The following is a 19,970-nucleotide window of genomic DNA, read 5'->3' as shown; positions in this document are numbered from 1 at the left end:
AAGCCCATATCTCTCTAATACCAAAAGGAAACAAAGACACCACAAGAAAAGAAAACTACAGGCCGATATCCCTGATGAACATGGATGCGAAGATTCTCAACAAAATACTAGCCAATAGAATTCAACAACTCATCAAAAAGATCATACGTCATGACCAAGTAGGATTCATCCCAGGGATGCAAGGATGGTTCAACATTCGGAAATCAATCAACATAATCCATCATATCAACAAAAGAAAAGATAAAAAGCATATGATCATATCAATAGATGCAGAGAAAGCATTTGACAAGATCCAGCACCCATTCATGATGAAAACCCTTGCCAAAATGGGGATAGAGGGGACTTTCCTCAATATAGTTAAAGCCATCTACCACAAACCTACAGCAAACATCATCCTCAATGGGGAAAAACTGAGAGCCTTCCCCCTAAGGTCAGGGATGAGACAAGAATGCCCACTCTCTCCACTGCTGTTCAATATAGTACTGGAAGTACTTGCAATAGCGATTAGGCAAGAAAAAGATATTAAGGGCATCCAGATAGGGAAAGAAGAAATTAAGCTCTCACTATTCGCAGATGACATGATACTATACTTAGAGAACCCTAAAACCTCTACCAAGAAACTCCTAGAAACAATAGACTTGTATAGTAAAGTGGCAGGCTATAAAATCAATACCCAAAAATCCATGGCTTTCCTATATGCAAATAATGAAAGAGAAGAAAGTGACATGAAGAAAACAATCCCATTCACAATTGTGCCCCAGACAATCAAGTACCTAGGAATCACCTTAACTAAGGAAGTGAAGGATCTGTACAAAGAAAACTACAAAACGCTACTTCAGGAAATAAAAGAGGACACGAGGAAATGGAAAAATATCCCCTGTTCATGGATGGGGAGAATCAACATTGTCAAAATGGCAATACTTCCCAAGGCACTGTACAAATTCAATGCAATCCCTATAAGGATACCCACGACATTCTTCAAAGAAATGGAGCAAACACTCCTGAAATTTATATGGAACAATAAGCCCCCACGAATAGCTAAAGCAATTCTTGGGAAAAAGAAAATGGGAGGAATCAACCTACCTAACTTCAAGCTCTACTACAAAGCAGTAATAATCAAAACAGCATGGTACTGGAACAAAGGCAGAGTTGCAGACCAATGGAATAGTGTTGAATATACTGACATCTCCTCCCAAACATATAATAATCTAATCTTCGATAAGGGGGCAAGAAAAGTGAAATGGAGCAGGGAAAGCCTCTTTAATAAATTGTGCTGGCAAAACTGGACGGCTACATGCAAAAAAGTGGGCTCAGATCTCTGCCTAACGCCATGCACAAAAGTAAGATCGAAATGGATTTATGACCTCAACATCAGACCGGAATCCATAATGTTTATTGAAGACAAAGTTGGCAAAACTCTCCACGATATTGAAGTTAGTGGTATCTTCAAAGATGTCACGCCACTGGCCGAGCAAGTGAAAACAGAGATAGACAAATGGGACTATCTTAAACTAAGAAGCTTCTGCACCTCAAAAGAAACAGTGACCAAAATACAAAGACAGCCTACAGAATGGGAAAGAATATTCACCAAATACACATCCGACAAGGGGTTGATATCAAGGATATACAAGGTATTGGTTAAACCACACAAGAAGAAATCACCCAACCCCATCCAAAAATGGGGCGAGGAAATGAACAGAAACTTTCTCAAAGAAGAAATCCGAATGGCAAAAAGGCACATGAGAAAATGCTCTACATCACTAATCATCAGAGAGATGCAGATCAAACCAACAATGAGATATCATTTCACACCACAGAGACTGGCCCACATCCACAAGAACAAAAGCAACAGGTGCTGGCGCGGATGTGGCGAGAAAGGGGCCCTCCTTCACTGCTGGTGGGAATGCAGGCTGGTCCAACCCTTTTGGAAAACAGTATGGACGATTCTCAAAAAATTAGAATTCTATCTCCCATTTGACCCAGCTATAGCACTCCCGGGAATATATCCCAGAGAGGCAAAAAGGTATAGTCGAAGTGACATCTGCAATTGTTTGTTCATTGCAGCACTCTTTACAATAGCCAGAATCTGGAAAAAACCTGAGTGCCCGAGAACAGATGACTGGTTAAAGAAACTTTGGTACATTTACACAATGGAGTACTATGTAGCTGTTAGAAAAGATGAAGTTGTGAAATTTACATAAAAGTGGTACTACATGAAAAGTATCATGTTAAGCGAAATGAGTCAGAAAGAGCGGGATAGACACAGAAAGACTGTATTCATCTGGGGAACATAAAGCAACAAAACGGGAGACTAACACCCAGGAAGGGCTCAGGTTAGTACCAGGAATTTTGCTCCATGACTTGAAGGCCAGCCACATGTGCTAGGTGAGAAGGAAGCTCAGATAGAGAAGAGAGCACCAAATAAAGGGTGTTGTGAAGACCCTCCCAGGGTGGGAGAGACATGCTAAAAGTGGTCTATAGACCAAACATGACTGCCACTTAATGCCTCTCTGGCAAAACACAGTACCCAAAAGAAGAGAGAGAGAACAGGGGGGAATGCCCTGCCACAGTGGCAGGGTGAGATGGGGGGAGGGGATGGCGGGTGGGAGGGATGCTAGGACCCGTGGTGGGGGAGGATGGGCACTGGTGGAAGGATGGGTACTTGATCATTGTATAACTGAAACCCAAGCACAAAAATTTATAAGTCTATAAGTGTACTTCATGGTGTTTCACTAATAAAAAAAATGATAATAAATAAATAAATAAATAAATACTTTCTTGCTTCACCATAAAAATTTTTTTTATTAGTGAAACACTATGGAGTATAGTTGTAGACTTACAAGTTTTTGTGCTTGGGTTTCAGTTATACAATGATGGCGTACCCATCCCTCCACCAGTGCCCATTCTCCAACACCAATGATCCCAGTATCCTTCCCACCCACCTATCCCCCCAATACCATCCCGCCTCTGTGGCAGTGCATTCCCTTTTGTTCTCTCTCTTCTTTTGGTTGCTGAGGTTTGCAAAAGAGGCATTGAGTGGAAATCATGTTCGGTCTATAGTCTACTTTCAGCATGCATCTCCCTTCCTGGGAAGATCCTTCCAACACGCTTTATTTTGTGTTCCCTTCTCTATCTGAGCTGCCTTTTCTCCTAGCATGTGCGGCTGGCCTACAAGCCATGAAGTGAAACTTCTGGTACTTATCTCAGCTATTCTTGGGTGTTAGTCTTCTATTTTGTTACTTTATATTCCCTAGATGAATGTAATTTTTTCTATGACTTTCCCTCTATTTCTGACTCATTTCACTTTAGCATGATACTGTCCATGTAGTATCACTTGTATGTAAATTTCGTGGCTTCATCTTTTCTAACAGCTGCATAGTATTCCATTGTGTAGATGTACCAGTTTCTTTAACTACTCATCTGTTCTTGGGCACTCGGGCTTTTTCCAGATTTTGGCTACTGTAAACTGTGCAGCAATGAACATAGAAGTGCAAATGTCATTTTGACTATACTTTTTTGCCTCTCCAGGATATATTCCCAGGAGTGGTATTGCTGGGTCAAATGGGAGCTCAATTTCTAAGTTTTTGAGAATTGCCCATGCTATGGAGAATCCAGTTTTTTACCTACTCTTAACACCCAATTTTATAAGCTTATCTTTAGTGCCCAATATTATAGACTTCCAAACTTCTATATGTATATATGGTTCACTGCAATTACCACCAAGGTCCAGTACCATCTGACTATAAAAAGGACATTTTTTCAGATAACCCCAATTTCTCTCCAGTAATCAATAGTTTTCACTGAAAGTAAAGTTAAGATTGTTGTTTGTTTTATTTGTTTGCCAGTTCATTTTGTTTTAGTAATTTATGTTCAACAAATGAGCAACAGTCAATTCTGTTCTGCCTAACACACGGTTGAGAGCAAGCAAATAATCTCTGAAATTTACTAAGCAAATAATTCTGTGCCAGACACATTGCTAGGCTAAAATCTAGATGTTATGTCAGAGTAAAGGGATCTTATTCTCTCTAACTAGAACCTAGTTCTCACTCTAAAAAATATTTATCTGAAATGCAATCACTGAAATTGATTCCCTCAATTCTTTCCAACTATTAATTTATATAAGCTTTTCCATAGACTTTTTGACCAGCTCAAAAACCTATTTAACATCTTCCTGTTAGCTTGCAATTGTAAATGACTCGAATGTCTTTCAATGATTAAGTTACTGTATGGTCATTTCATAGAATACCAGTGAGCAATAAAAGGGAATAAATAACTGATAGACACAACATCTTGGCTAGAATCTCCAGGGGATTACTTTGAAGTTAAAAGATTAGGCAGTGTATAATTCTATTAACCTAGCATTGCTGAAACTACAAAAATATAATGTTGAAAAACATACTAGTTGTACCCTAGGCTGGGGATAGGGAGTGTTGAAAGAAATAAGGGGATGAAATAAGGAGGATAATACAACATAAAAGATCATCAAGAAGAATCTGTAAGGTGATGGAATTTTTCTCTTTTGTCAATATCAATATCCAGGAAACTGTATTATTTCAGGATATTATGATTGGGGAAGATGGCTAGAATTTGTAGATTATATAGTATATAGGATGTCTCTATTACTTCTGGTGGCTGTATGTGAATCTATATCACCTAAAATAAAAAGTTGAATTATTTATTGTGTTGTGCCTATTAGTATTAGCTCAAAACCTAGTGGAAATTTTTGAGAAACCTAGGGAAAAACACACAAGGAGTTGGCAAAACTACTACTACGAAAAGGCTTTTGTCCAGCCTCTGAGCTCCCTTTGTGATCCCAAATGCTAGGAATGTGTCTGCCTTCAGCAGCTGTGTGGAAGCTCCAACTCTCAGCAGAGACCCTCTCAAGTTTTAAGATGCAGGTGGCCTCTCCAGGGAGAAAGTGTCCCATGGAGACAATGCAAAATAGCCCCAAGCTGAATAGAACTTTCAAGGTCCTGAACACTTGAAAAGCTATTTTCGAGGCTGTGCTAATGAAGTTAAAGTGGTTTGCTTCTGTTGGCAGAAGCAACAATTCTATCTGGTCCTTAATGGATTTTCTTCTGAAAAAACCAGGTGCTCCCTGTTTTCCAACACAAGCAAAAGCAAACTTACTGAAGCTAACCTTACAACCGTTTCTGATGATAACATGGCAAGAAGCAATGTAAAGACTTCAAGGTCTGACCAAGAAAGCTCAAAAGTCCATGGGAAAAATAATGGGATTAAGAAAAATTCTCATGTATTGAATACCTTTGTGTTACCTCATTTACTCCACACAGGGATCTGACAAATTAGGTGCAATTGTGTTTATGGGTCACAGAGATTAAGTGACCTGATCAAAGTAATCAGGGGCAAGGCCAGGATTTCACAAACAACAGAGCTGAGTTCTCTATCCCCTTGCAGAAGCTATGCAGGAGAATCCAGCTGGGATTGCCAGATAAGACATGTATAAAGAGACACTGAACAGGTAGAGAGGGAAAAAATAAAACGATGGCAATAATCCAATCATTTACAACCAAAAATTAAAAACATAGAACTTGAAAACTTTTTTCCAACAATTTCCAGAATTTAGTGATTATTCTTTTGGGGGGTCTTCTAGAATATTTGTATCAAATAGTGGACTCCCTACTATGACTTTTATGCTAGGATAGTCCAGTTAGTTTGATTATAATTTTAGTCTGCCTTTGGATTAGCATCTGGGATGATTTTAGTTTTGTGACCCCATGTAAAATATATACTGTTAGTTTTATGATTAAGTCTTATTTTCACATCTTTTGGTCTGCTAACAGAAAGCTTAATTGTTATGACTGTTATTACCAGGATATGGTTAATTGTTATGTACCAGTCTCTGTTCCTCAAATTTTAAAAAGCATGTTATTTAATTTCTCAAGTGATTAGCAGTGAAAGTTAAAGTCTGAGTCTTGATAGAATTGTGCTTTTTTTAAGTAATGGAAAAACAATGTGAAAATGTGAACATTATTTAAATTGCTTACTTAAAGAAAATTACAACTTTCTAGGGCCTGGGGAAATAAATATTTAAGATAGTTATTGGTACAGGATTATAAATGTTTGATGACTTTTCTGTAATTATTAGACTCAATAAATAAAATGTATTTCCATAATTTCTTTGATGTCCACTATTCAATTAAAGTTTCAAACATTGATGTAACTGATCCCAAGTATTCTGAAAAAAGCAGACATTTAGATTTCTTTAAATTCTTTTTATTTATTTATTTATCTTGCTTTTTGGGTCATACCGCTGGAGCGATAGCACAGCGGTAGGGCGTTTGCCTTGCACACAGCCAACATGGCCGACCCGAATACCTCAGAATTACCTCAAATAGCCTGGTAATTTTTCTCATTCTCATACTTAATGTCCTATATTCTAGGAAAATTTATCAACTTATAGCTACGCTAGCCAAGGAAACTATGTCAGCAGCTACCATAAAGCATCTAATTAATCCAGAGGGGGAAATAGAAGAACATTTTAAAACATCTGCAAGTGCAAAATAAGAAAGTATCAGATCAAAGAGAGGAAGCTAGTTACAAGGTCAGTTGAGCAATTAATAGGCAAAGACAAAAAGGTTCATACTAGTCCAGTAAGTAAATTTTCTCTTCCTGCATGGAAATGGTCAAATCCAAGTTTGGGAACAATAACAAAGGAAATTTTAAAAGGTGTCCCTTTCAACTAGTACTTTTAGTGTTTGGTGTCATGCAGATAAATACAGACAACCAATTCCAAAATTTACTTCTGAAGAATAGATGGCTCTGGAAATAAAATATCATGGTCAGTTAAAGGTATTAGAATCTCTCACAAGAATTGTTCAAAGTGCATTGTTCTTAAAAAAAATAATAATTCCAGCAATTAACACATTAAATGAAAAATTTTAAAAATAAAAATAAAATTGGGAAGAAATACTCTTGAGTACATAACGAATAATTCAAAACACATTTAAAATATTACAGCTGGAAATTTTGCAGCTGCAATAACAAAAAGTATAAAGGTTTACGTCTAGTTTGTTTTGAAAACTCCAAGATTCCAGTAACTTGTTGTTTTATTCACAGAGAAACTCACTGTTGTGAGAACTGAATCACATGTAGAATGACAAGTAATCAAACTCATTTCCCCACCCCACCCCCAATTTCCTGATCCTGATATTGAATGAGTTTTAACTCACAAAATTAGAGTGTGTACACTTAACTTCTCCTTAAGAAATTATGAATCAACCTAGACTAAGCAACTACCTACACATACGCTGACTCAAGAACGGAGTGATGAATAAGAAAAAAACAGGTTCATACTCTCATGCAGGTTGCATTTTTAGCTCTAGAGTCAATTTAAATACAATTAAAATTGAAATTAAAAACTAATAATGGGACGTTGAGGGTAATATAAGAGTTTATAATGGGTCCCAGTCATGGTCTAGGGTATTAGAAAAATTACCTCCTTAAAAAAATGATGTTTGAAGTCAGGATCTTAATTAAACCTCAAGGAGGTGAACTAGGGATGAAGCAGGACATAGTGACAAGAAGGTAAAATTGGGGAAGATTCCAAGTTGCATTAAATCCAAATACTAGAATGCATGACCAAAGGAAACATGAAACATTTGTAAAACTCAAAAGAATGTCTGTGTGTCCATTGTTTCTAGCAGAAGCAAGAGATAAAATTTGTTGGTAATATGGATCATGGATCAGTGACTATAAAAAACCAGCTCCCGGAAACACGCGGCCGCATTTGCGGCTGCACGACATCTTATTATGACATCTTATTATCTCATTCCTACTCTGGACAAACTGGTAGGCTACCGAATGTAACCTGCCCACACGGCAGAGTCTGGCAAACTCCCCGTGGTGTACCCAATATGCCAAACACCAGTAACAATGATGGGTCTCATTCTCCTAAAGAGCCTTGAATATAATCTCAGGGCTAGGATGAAGGAGACGTTACTGGGGCCTGCTCGAGGCAATCGACGAATAACAGGATGATTTGTGATTTGTGATTTGTGATGGATCATGGTGGCAACAGAGCAAATATAATGAGATGAAGGAATCTGAAAGTTACTTTCCAAATTAAGTCAATTAGACTTGGAGTTGGTTTTGATGTGGAAATTAAAAGGAATAAAATGAAGGTGTCAGGAATGATGTTTGGGTTTCTCGCTTGCTCAGTTAAATTGGGGTCATTCAATCATATAAAAAGAATGCCTGGCTCAGATAAAGAAGGGAACACCAAGTAAAGGATGTTGGGAGGACCCACTCAGGTTGAAAGATGCATGCCTAAAGTAGATTATAGACTGAACATGAGGCCACTCAATACCTCTATTGCAGCCAATAACACCTAAAAGGAGAGAGAACAAAAGGGAATGCTCTGCCACAGAGGTAGGATGGGGTTGAGGGGATGAGGTGAGGGTGGTGGGAGAGATACTGGGAACATTGTGGAGGAGAATAGGCACTGGTGGAAGGATGGGTACTCGATCATTGTATGACTGAAATTCAAACACAAAAGTTCATAAGTTTGTAACTGTACCTCACTGTAATGCACTAATAAAAAATAAATAAAATAAAATTTTAAAAAAAGATTGTCTGATCTGTGATATAGTCATGAGCTATATTTTGAATATTCTGTATCTGAGAAATACCAAATAAGACGAGAATTGGCAATATAAATTCTGGAGTCATTGGTGTTGCTATTACTTTAGTTATAGTCATCAAAAAGAACCTTGAAGCAGAACATGCAGAATATGGAAGGGGAAAACAGGAGGAGTTCTTTGACTCATTTCTGAGAACTTCCAACAGTAAAGGACTGAGAAATGTTACCTAAAGAGAGATGACAGAACTGTCAGGAAAAGCAAGAGGTTATCATAATCATGGAAGTCAAAGGAAATTTTGATTTCCATCAAAAGTCTAGGGTACATCATCATTTCATCAACTTTGTCTTTGTGGTTCTCTAGACACATGATTTAAACGATAACTGTGACTACAAGTAACTAGCATTTTCCTTTGCTTTTGTTTTCCCCAGGGAACAACAATTTGAATGAAATGTTTGAAGAAAAAGATACCCTAAGTTTATTGTTCAATATAGTAGTTGCTAGCCACTTATGACTATTTAAATCTATCACATTGAAAGGAAATTAGATTTTTTAAAAAAAATTCAACTTTTCAGGAACACTAATTGCATTTCACATGCTTCATAGTACATATACTGCCATTCTGAACACTTTGCTCCTTGAATGACTATCCCTGGAAAATATTTCTACTGAACAGTATTAGTAGTACTAGAGAATCCCAAGTAACTGAGAAACCCATGGAAGGAAGAGAGTAAGTTGTTTCCATGGAGAGGCTAAGCTCACATATTGATGTCCTCTGAACACTTCACTAAAAACACCTTAGAACATTCAAACTGGGGAGAGAGAAGCTGGAATATTTATCCACTAGCTCTCACCCCTCACTGTCGAGGGTTGCAATTGGTGCAATACCTCTCTTAGTTCCTTTGGATTCAGAACACTGGCCAACTCTATGACAGAGAAAGACTTTGAAATAAATGCCAGGATACCATATGTATGGGCTGGAGCAATAGCACAGCAGGCAGGGCATTTGCCTTGCACGTGGTGGACTGTGGTTCAATTTCTCCATCCCTCTCAGAGAGCCCGGCAAGCTACCAATAGTATTCCTCTCGCAGGGCAAAGCCTGGCAAGCTCCCCTGATGTATTCAATATGCCAAAAACAGTAACAACAAGTCTCACAATGGAGACATTACTGGTGTCCACTTGAGCAAATCAATGACCAATGGCAGGACAGTGCTACAGTGCTAATACATGTATGTTTTAAAACTTTATTCAGTGACTTCAAGTGAGTCAAGCATGTTGGCACACTGCACCCTTTCTTCAGGTTCTTATTAGAATGCAGCCTCAATCCTGCCAAGAGAATCTTAATGCATCACCTGATACGTCCTTGCATACAGCAACCCAGGAGATGATTTCACATATGACAAGTAACATTCTGAAGATGATAGGGACTCCATGTGCTCAGGAAAATACTCGAACGTTCTTTCTCCCAACTCTCCAGTTTCCATTAAACCCCTACAACATTGTTATGCCACAAGATTCTCCATTATTGCTCAACATCTTACAGTAGGTTAATCCTGCATACCTGATGCCTCCAAGATGCTATGTATATAACAATATTTTCCCATATTGAATACAGACTCTTAAATATCAAGTTAGGGTTTCCAATACCTAGTATAATTTGGTTTTCTAAGTATTTTTGCCATTGTACCTTTGACGTCTGGTAAAGCCTCATACCCCTTCTCTAAAAAATTTTAATGTATAATTAAAGTATATGGGGGAAAAGGAAAGAAATTATATTGAAATATAATATAACAAAGTATTTACCTTAAGTATGTTAGAGAAATAGATGTGCTACAATATTAATTCATTTACTATTTTTAAGTATTGATGGATCTAAATATTATTAATAATTATGGTGTGATGTAAGAAGAGTGCTCCTAAGATTACTTCGACTGCATTTTGTTATATTTATAACCAAATACTAATTTTCAGAATGGCTCAATAAAAATAAGATTTCAGCTTTCTGCCTCTGCACCATGAATGCTGCCCACAGACACCCCCTTGACATTTGGTTAAGATACCAGATTAAGAAGCACTAGTCACATGTGTGCAGTACATAGAAGATCTTCAAATACACTTGATAAATGGGTTACTTCTTATTTTGTGTGGAGAAAGAATGTACTCTTGGTCTGGACTTTAGATTCCTCTTTCTCTGAATTTTTATAATTTTATGTTTAAAGTAGGCCCTCCCGTTGATCATCGATTTGCTCGAGCGGGCCCAGTAACGTCTCCATTGGAGACTTTGTTGTTACTGTGTCTGGCATATCGAATACTCTCGGTAGCTTGCTGGGCTCTCCGAGAGGGGCGGAGGAATCGAACTCGTGTCGGCCATGTTGGCCGCTTGTAAGGCGAACGCCCTACCTGCTGTGCTATCGCTTTATTTATTTATGTTTAAAGTATTAGCCAGATTTAACCAACTTGTGGTTACAAAGGCATGGCATGAATCATAATATCTCATTATACTTATTCCTGTGCCTCAGAAATACCCATTCCAATGTACATTCCATATCAAGTACTTCTCTGTCCTTCCTGCGATTCCTAAATTCTGCTTTATGTGAACTTGGACATGGCCCTTACTTCTTCCCTGCTGACCCGATCTTGTTGATAACCATAACTTCAATCACCTGAGAAGCTTGGCTTGCAGCACCCACCCATGTAATATTGCTATTCAGGATAAGCACACTGTTTTCCATGCTCTTGAACATGTCAAACATCATAGAATTGAAGTGAGATGTTCAGGGATCAATCCCAGCAATAATCAGACTGGTGGCATAAATCTATGTTTGATGCTCTGACTGGGTAATGCAGTCCAGTTTTAACCAGAAATGACAGGGAGAGAGGAAAAAGATGTTTGGTATTGGAGACTGAACTGAAGGCTTCAGAAATGCATTCCATCTCTGAACTCTCCCCCACACCCTAAGATAGATTATTTTTTAATATTTAACTTTTTGTTTGAGCCTCTGTGATTTACAATGATGGTTTTTCATACACTTAATTCCAAGACCACACCAATCATCAGTATAGCCAGCTCCATCCCCCCAGAAAGAACCTAGTTTTCAATCCCAAAATCTCACGGATCTTAATGAATCAGTTCTCCCATGGATTTCCCTTTGGCCCTTTTTTGCTACCTTGCTGTGTATCTTTTAAGCCCCACATATGAGATAGGTCATTCTGTATATATTCTTTCTGACTAACTCCATTCAGCATAACATTCTCTCCTTCTGTTCATGTCACCGTAAATTGCATGATTTTATTCTTTCTTAAAGCTATGTAGTATTCTATGATATATATATACATATATATTCCATGGAACGTATATCAAAAATTCTTGATTGATTCATCCATAAAGAAGCTTTAGTATATATGTGTATATATATATATATATATATATACAAGATATGTTTCCATATCTTGGCAATTGTACTACACACTTCAATAAATATAGGTGTGCATGTTTTCTTTCTATTTAATGTTTTTGTATTAGTGGGATAAATGTGAAGAAATGATATGACTGGGTCAAAGAAGGGTTCTATTTCTTTTTTTCTGTAAAACACAAAACTCAATAATAGAAAACAATTCAATGACCTCATCTAAAAAGAAGGCCCAGAGGATAGACACATTCCCAAAGAAGACAGGGATGACCAATAGGCGTATGAACATGTTCTTATCATCACTCATGATTGGAGAAATGCAAATTAAAACAACACTGAGGTATCATCTCATACTAATGAGAAGGTCACTGTCACTGTCATCCTGTTGTTCAACAATTTGCTCCAGCAGGGGCCAGTAACGTCTCCATTCATCCTAGTCCTGAGATTTTAGCTGCCTCTCTTTACTCATCCTTCACAATGGTTCCGCATTGGAGGCTCTTTCAGGGTTAAGGAGATGAGACCCATTACTGTTGCTGTTTTTGGTATATCAAATATGCCATAGGGAACTTGCCAGTGTCTGTTGTTCAGGCAGGTAGCTTTCCAGGTTCTCCAAGAGGGAGAAATAGACTATAAGAGGTCTAGTATGAAAAGGTATAAGAATGAGAAGGTACATATCAAAAATTCTGAAAAAAAAAAAGAAAAAAGCCAGTGAAGGTGAGGTTGTATGAGAAAGGAACTCTCATCCACTATTGGTTGGAATGTCTTCTATGTCTTTTATATCTATGAAAGGCAATATGGACATCTCTCCTAAGCTACATTCTAATTTTCAGTGGGTGACCAAAGAAGAGTTCTATTTCTATTTTTAGAAATAGAACCCTCCCCAACTCTGGGTAATCTCCCCAACTCTGGGTCAGGTTTTGACACCTGACCACAAAATATGTTACTTGGTGACAAGCACTGTAGCACTGTCCTCCTGTTGTTCATTGATTTGCTTGAGCGGGCCCAGTAACATCTCCATTGTGAGACTTGTTGTTACTGTGTTTGGCATATTGAATACATCACGGGTAGTTTGCCAGGCTTTGCCTTGCAGGCGAGATACTCTAAGTAGCTTTCCGGGATCTCTGAGAGGGGCAGAGGAATCGAACCTGGGTCGGCCCAGTTGGCAGCGTGTAAGTCAAACGTCATATCGGTTGTGTTATGGCTCCACGCTGGAACAATAGCAGGGCTGGACTTGGTGACAAAGTCTCTGGAAAACAAGCTCCCTCGTTCCTATGCTTTCCTGAATCCTCCACGTGATTCACTAGCCTCAGGTCTCCCTCCAAGAGAGGAGTTTCATAAAGAATTTGTGTACCAAGAGCCTAGTTATATAGAAGCTGCATACAATAACTCTATGCCCAGGGGCGGATGGGCCAGAGGAGAGCAGGAAAGCCAGCTAGGGTATTTCTTCCCTCGCCTGTCTTTCTGTCAGTCTATGGCTGGAACACAGTCCTCCACTACAGGGTTATGTCAGGCATTTCCCCTACTACCAATCCAGTTACTCTTTACGCAGCTGTTTTTCTCCCTTGCCTCTTCATTCTTACAGGTGGCAGTGCCTCCAGGCAGTGGTTGGCTCTAAGGAGCTTCAAAGATCCATTATCAGTCTGCCCATGTTTTTTGTAAACTGTCCCTTTCTGAACCTTTCCTCTACTGCCTGCCCCTCCCATGTGGGAGTGTTTCATCTCTTTCTCTTTGACCTTTACCTGAGAGATTCAAGGATTCATTTCCCCATAGGGTTCTCATTTACCCAGGGTTGCAGGTAGATCAGCACAGCAGACACCTCCTCAGAACACCTGAGTCCAAGTGCTACAGATACTCCTACAGAGAGTTCATGGGTATTTTTGATCAATCCCTTTTTGTTTCTTTTGACATCACACCTGCAGCCATTCATTCATTCATTCATTCAGTTTATGGTCTACATAGTTGCATACTTGAATTGAATGTGCTTTTTGAAGAAGGAGTGCCACCTAGATCTTGGAATTTGGAAAAACAGGAACTTTTTGGTTGCTTTGTTACTCATCAGGGGAGGTCTATTGGGAAAATTATTGTAAAATCCAAATATCTTCAACTGATAAGGTTGGTAGTTGTAAAAATGTAGTGATCGAATTTGTGAGAAACTTCAAGAGCAAGGCTGACATATAGCAAATAATTAGGTGAGAAATTTAAGGAAATCTTTAAGAGTTATTGCAGTGTTCTCAGGATTCACACAGGTAGGGGAGTGAACGACATAAGTCTGAGAGATAATTGACACAAAATCCTCAGTAAAACTCAGGAGGAGATCTAAAAATGAGAGAACTCTCTGAATTGTTTCAAGAGGGGGCTAGCTTCAATCCATTACATTATAATCCACCAATTCCAGGGGCTTTTCATGGATGGGGAAAGAACTCTGTGTGTGAGACCTCATCCTAGCTGAAGGCAAAAATCAGGAAGGTAAACAGCTGAGGGATGTTAGCTGCCAAAGTGTTAGCAAGAAGGGGATAAGTAGTTCAGTTTTGTAGGTGAAGTTACATAGGACACTCTGCTATCCATTTACGAGACATTCATTCGTGATTGCTGAGGACTACCAGCATTATTATACTTACCTGCATTTCTTTCTTTCTTTCTTTCTTTCTTTCTTTCTTTCTTTCTTTCTTTCTTTCTTTCTTTCCTTCCTTCTATTTCTTCCTTTCTTTCTTTCTTTCTTTCTTTCTTTCTTTCTTTCTTTCTTTCTTTCTTTTCTTTTCTTTCTTTAATGAATCGCCATGAGGTACAGTTACAGACTTACAGACTTACAAACTTTCGTGCTTATGTTTCAGTCATACAAAGATCGAGTACCCATCCCTCCACCAGTACCAATTCTCCACCACCAATGTTCCCAATATTCCTCCCACCACCCCCCTTCACCCACCCCCCCATCCACCCCCCAACCCCCACAACCACTCACCCTGGCCTCTGTCGCAGGCGCATTTCCTTTTACTCTCTCTCACCTTTTGGGTGTTGTGGTTTGCAATACAGCTATTAAGTGGCCATCGTGTTTGTTTGGTCTATAGTCTACTTTCAGCACACATCTCCCATCTTGAGCAGGCTCTCCAAGTATCCTTTAGTTGGTGGTCCCTTCTCTATCTCAGCTGCGTTTTCCTCCAGCATGTGAGGCCACCTTCCAAGCCCTGGAGCAATACTCTTCATCCTTATCTCTACTACCTTTGGGTGTTAGTCTCCCATTCTGTTACTTTATATTCCAGAAATGAGTGCAGTACTTCTATAGCTGCCCCTCTCTTTCTGACTCATATCACTTAGCATGATACTCTCCATGTTGATCCACTTATATGCAAATTCCATGACTTCATCTTTTCTAAGTTGTACTTGTATTCCTTAAGGCTTTGAGCATCTGTGTCAAACAGGACCACTGGTTAAAACTGTTCTCCTTTTACTTTATTTATTTATTTATTTGCTATCATCACTTTTCAAAATTGGTTTGTAGGCCGAAATCATAGTACAACGGGTAGGACATTTGCACATGCAGCCAACCTGTGTTCAAGACCTGGAATCCCACATGGTCCCCAAATCTGCCCAAAATAGTCTATGAATGCAGAGCCAGGATTAAGTCCTGAGCACTGACAGGTAAAGTCAACAAACCAATTTAAAAAAAAATACTTGGGTTCATAGCGAGGGTTAAAAGCCTAAAGGCCATTGAAGATAATGTTGTTATTATTGTTATTGTTGTTGTTGTTGTTATTGTTGTTGTTGTTGTTTTGGGGGGAGTGGGGTGGGTAAATATTTCAATATATTTAAGTGTATTTGTGAATTCCTTTTTTGTATATTATTGTTTCTAATATTGTTAATACTTTACTGAATTAATGGACAAAGCTGTTAAGAAATGTAATTTAGTTACCTGAAGAGAGATTTTGAAGCCACGCATCTAGAATTTTTAATAATTATTCTTCAGAAGGTCCTGAGCAGGCACAAATATTTTCCAGGAAGAAAACATTCCTTTATCTTTTCTTTTTTAGCAGGTGCAGTGGTCACATCTAGGTGTGCTCAGGACTTACTACTGGCTCTGCACACAGGGATCACTCGTGGTGGGGCTTGGGAAACCATTATGGTACCAATTGAACTTAGGTTGGCAGCATGCAAACACTTACTCACTATACTGTATAGACCTGGCCCCTAAACCCTTCATCTTTTTGAAGAGTGGGACACACCCAGCTTAGCAGTACTCACGAATATTCCTGTCTCTCTGCTCAGAGATAAATTCTAGCCTAGTCTTACAAACATTTCATTTAATTTTTCAATATCTGGGAGTTGAGAACTCTGAGACATAGAAAAATACATTTTCTGATTCTCTTACATGCAGTGAGTTGGTTGGATATTATAGGACATAATCCTGAATCTCCTTTTCAAACTTCTGCTAGGGAGTAAGAATAGTATCCCAACTACATACAGTAGAAGTATACATTAAATGTCTAAGTTCTTCCTCAATCAACTTAGAGGAAAAAATTTCTTTTCCACATCACTTTCATCCTCACATCTGGAGGTAACTTAAGGCAATTCTTTACTATCTTCATCTTTAAATCCTCCAGAGCTTTTTAAGATGTTCTGCTTTATCCCCTCTACTCCCCACTGAATTCTGAAAGCTATATAGTCAATTTTATGGAAGAAACTAGTGTCTCTGATTCCTTTGCTTGGGGGGAGGGGTTCTTTATTATGAGCTTATTGTAATATACCAGTTTTCCATGTACCCTTAAGCCTGAGAGAAAATCTTGATGAAATCTCAAAGTCATGGATTAAATAGAATCAATGATACCTCTATACAATATTAGCCTTGTGAGTCTGAGGGGGGGCCTAATAAAAGCAAATGAATTGATGGAACATGTAAGAACCCATGATCCTCCACCTGGAGATCTCATTTTCCTCCTTCTTGGGCTACGTTATGCTACTGGAGAATGCAAAAGGACACATCTCACAATGCTTAGGTTGGGTTTCAGCCCAGTGTTAAATATGATCCTTTGAAGTCTGGGAGGCCTCATTCTACCATGCTCCAATTGTGCTCCATACAAGTTTCTCCAGCTGTGAAGCCATTCCATATTCTCACTGTGACTGAATCACCTCACTGACAGAGAAGACAATTGAGAATTGGGGATGTCTTGGTGTGGTGGCAAAAGCAGCTGCCTTGAGAGTCTATGAATTCAATCCCCAGTGCTATCCACATCTCACTCAGCAGCTCTGCTCTGTGACCTCGGAAGCATCACAGCCAGCAGTGTGAGAGCAGCATGTGTGTAAGCCCCAAGCTCAGGGCAGCAATGCAAACAAAATTTGTGCAAGCAGCACTGCTGAAGTACAACCCAGAGTGTGCTTATGTGAGAACACTTAAACTAAAGTATGCAGCCCTTGGCACTTCATGCCATGGCAATGTGTGTGAGCACTGCATGAGAGGTGCTAACCACACCACCGAGATTATGAGTTAGTCCTGATCACTGAAACAATAACAGCAAAGGGGACAAAAAAAGAAAATTAAACATTTTTTAAAAGATGCCTTTAGAATAAATTCACCATTTTAACACTGTAGTTAATGATTTTGCAGTTATTTTAATAAGAATAGTTCATGTTTTTACTTCTCCCTCCTTTCTATAGCTCTATAAATAACAGCATTCACAGACACCCTTATAGTACAGAAATCATGGTAAACTAGGATTCATACAAAATATCCCAAATATATTATAAGACTATGAACAAGAGAATTTCTCTCACTGCTTTAGCCTTGTTCTTCCATGTGAAACACTAAGAAATAGAAAGATGAAATAAATAGAATACATATTGTTTATGAAAAAAGTGACTTTTTTACCCCAGGAGATAGGAAAGACTAAAACCCCTATAAAGGTGAATTAATAGGAAACTATAAATGAATTGTGTTACCACAGTCATCTGAAAAGTTTTTATTAAAAATGCCTCCAAAGTATATTACATTTTATATTATACCAGGTAGAGCTAGGATGAAGGAGGGAGTTTATAGAGGAGCTGTTGAACACAATTTTATTAGAATGGTTGTTCCCTTGATTACAATAAGGAGAGAAATAGGACTTATTGGTTTGGTTATTTGAAACATGCACATGGACACTTTCTCACACAGCTCCTGCTCTGAGCAAGGTGAAAGTTCCTTTCCTCAGTTAAGCATAAGCTTGAAAATGTTTTATTACTATTACAGGCAACCAAATGTAAGTGTCCTTTTTTATGAAATGCTGCCATTGTTAAGTATTTGGGGTTCCCTTTTCTGGTATTATGATGGTGAATACTGATTAAATGTAGAGGATTGTTCACAATACACTGAAAGAGCAACACGCAGCCCTCAAGCAATTTTAAAAAATCAGAGGAAGATAAGACATTTTAGAATGTCAAGGTAATTTTCCAAATACAACATGGGGAGAGGGAGAAGAAAAACAGGTATATTCTTTTATGTTTCATTCCTTTAGGGGGACATCTAAAACACATAGCAATTTAACATGGCTCGGAAATTAAAGTTATGATATCAATAACATATACCTAACCACATGTTACGATGAAGAAAGATTGTATCGTGGAATACAGGAGTCTTCCTTGTGCAAATCCCATTAGAACCAATAGGGAGTTATTCATGCATCCCAGTCCCTCCCGTCCTTCCCCTTTCTACCCCCAGACACAGACACCCTTGTTCTGAATGATCCATATATTTATCTATTTCACATAAATCAAGAATTTAATAAAAAAATTCACCAACATGGCCATTTGAGACATGAATCATGAGTGCTGTGTGTATAAATCATATAAACCTTAAAAGCACTTATGATATAGCTCCTTTCATGCAAACTGCCCGAATGTTTTAGAGAGGTAAATCATGGAGAAAAAGGAAAATGTAGTAAATAAAATGGAAAACCAATGGTTAACTGAACTAATGAACAAAATGTCTAAATGCCTCTCATCTCTGAATAGATTCCTTAGAAATTTTAACTGGAACAGTATTTTCCAGGGACCATTACACTCAGTAAAGCAACTGAATAGATTTGTAGTCAAAGATTTCTTTGATAGTGCTCCTGGAAGAAAAACTCCACTTCTAATATGCAAAGAACAAAATATTTAGAAGAGTATATGATAAACAAAAAGAGAATCAGTAAAGTGCCAAAACATTCACCTGACATTACTGATGTGTTATGCATTTTTTTTTTACAATCTCACTCAGTCCAAATCTTTTTGTAAAGAATGTTATTTTCTCTGAGTAATTATTTTTAATTTACTCCTTTTGCCAAGCAGGCCTAGTGCATTACAAAAATAAGTTTTCAATTAGTTGTAGTTTCACATAGGTCTCCTACTTAACCTCTTCCTAAAACATTGATGATGTGTGTTTCTTGTCCAGTTATCTTATAGAAGGCCTTTCATGTCACTGGCTGAAAGAAAAAGTTCTCTTAACCTTTTCCTCTTCAACAAGATGAATGCATATATCAATTTTTCTTGGTGCTCAACTCTATTTTATTTCTGAATATGAATTTTATTCCTACATTTATAACTCCCCATTAGATTAAGAGAACATGGATGGATAGATAGATAAATTATTGAGTGGGGTGAATCAACAGATTAACAGTAAATACAATTAATCAAGGCCCATCTTTATCTGATGCACATAGTTAAACATGCAAAAGTCCTTAATGTGTACACAGTCTTTAGGAGCCATCAGCCTCTGAACCAAGAATTGGCTCATTCATGGCTCTTCCCAAGGAAGCCATATCTAATAACTAATCAATATAGCAGTATAAAGGCTAAGCTAATGTACCCATCTTGGGACCACTTCAAAAGATCATTTTCATCTCCAAGGTCTTACATAAACTTGACCAATGCTACTGGTCAGCCTGCACCAAAGTTTAACTTCCACTTTCTAATAAACACTCCACATACAAAGCTAAAGAAATAATCTGCAAAA

Source organism: Sorex fumeus, unplaced genomic scaffold (assembly GCF_029834395.1).
Source record: "Sorex fumeus unplaced genomic scaffold, SorFum_2.1 ptg000044l, whole genome shotgun sequence".
Classification (NCBI taxonomy): Eukaryota; Metazoa; Chordata; class Mammalia; order Eulipotyphla; family Soricidae; genus Sorex; species Sorex fumeus.
This window is presented reverse-complemented; position numbering follows the sequence as displayed.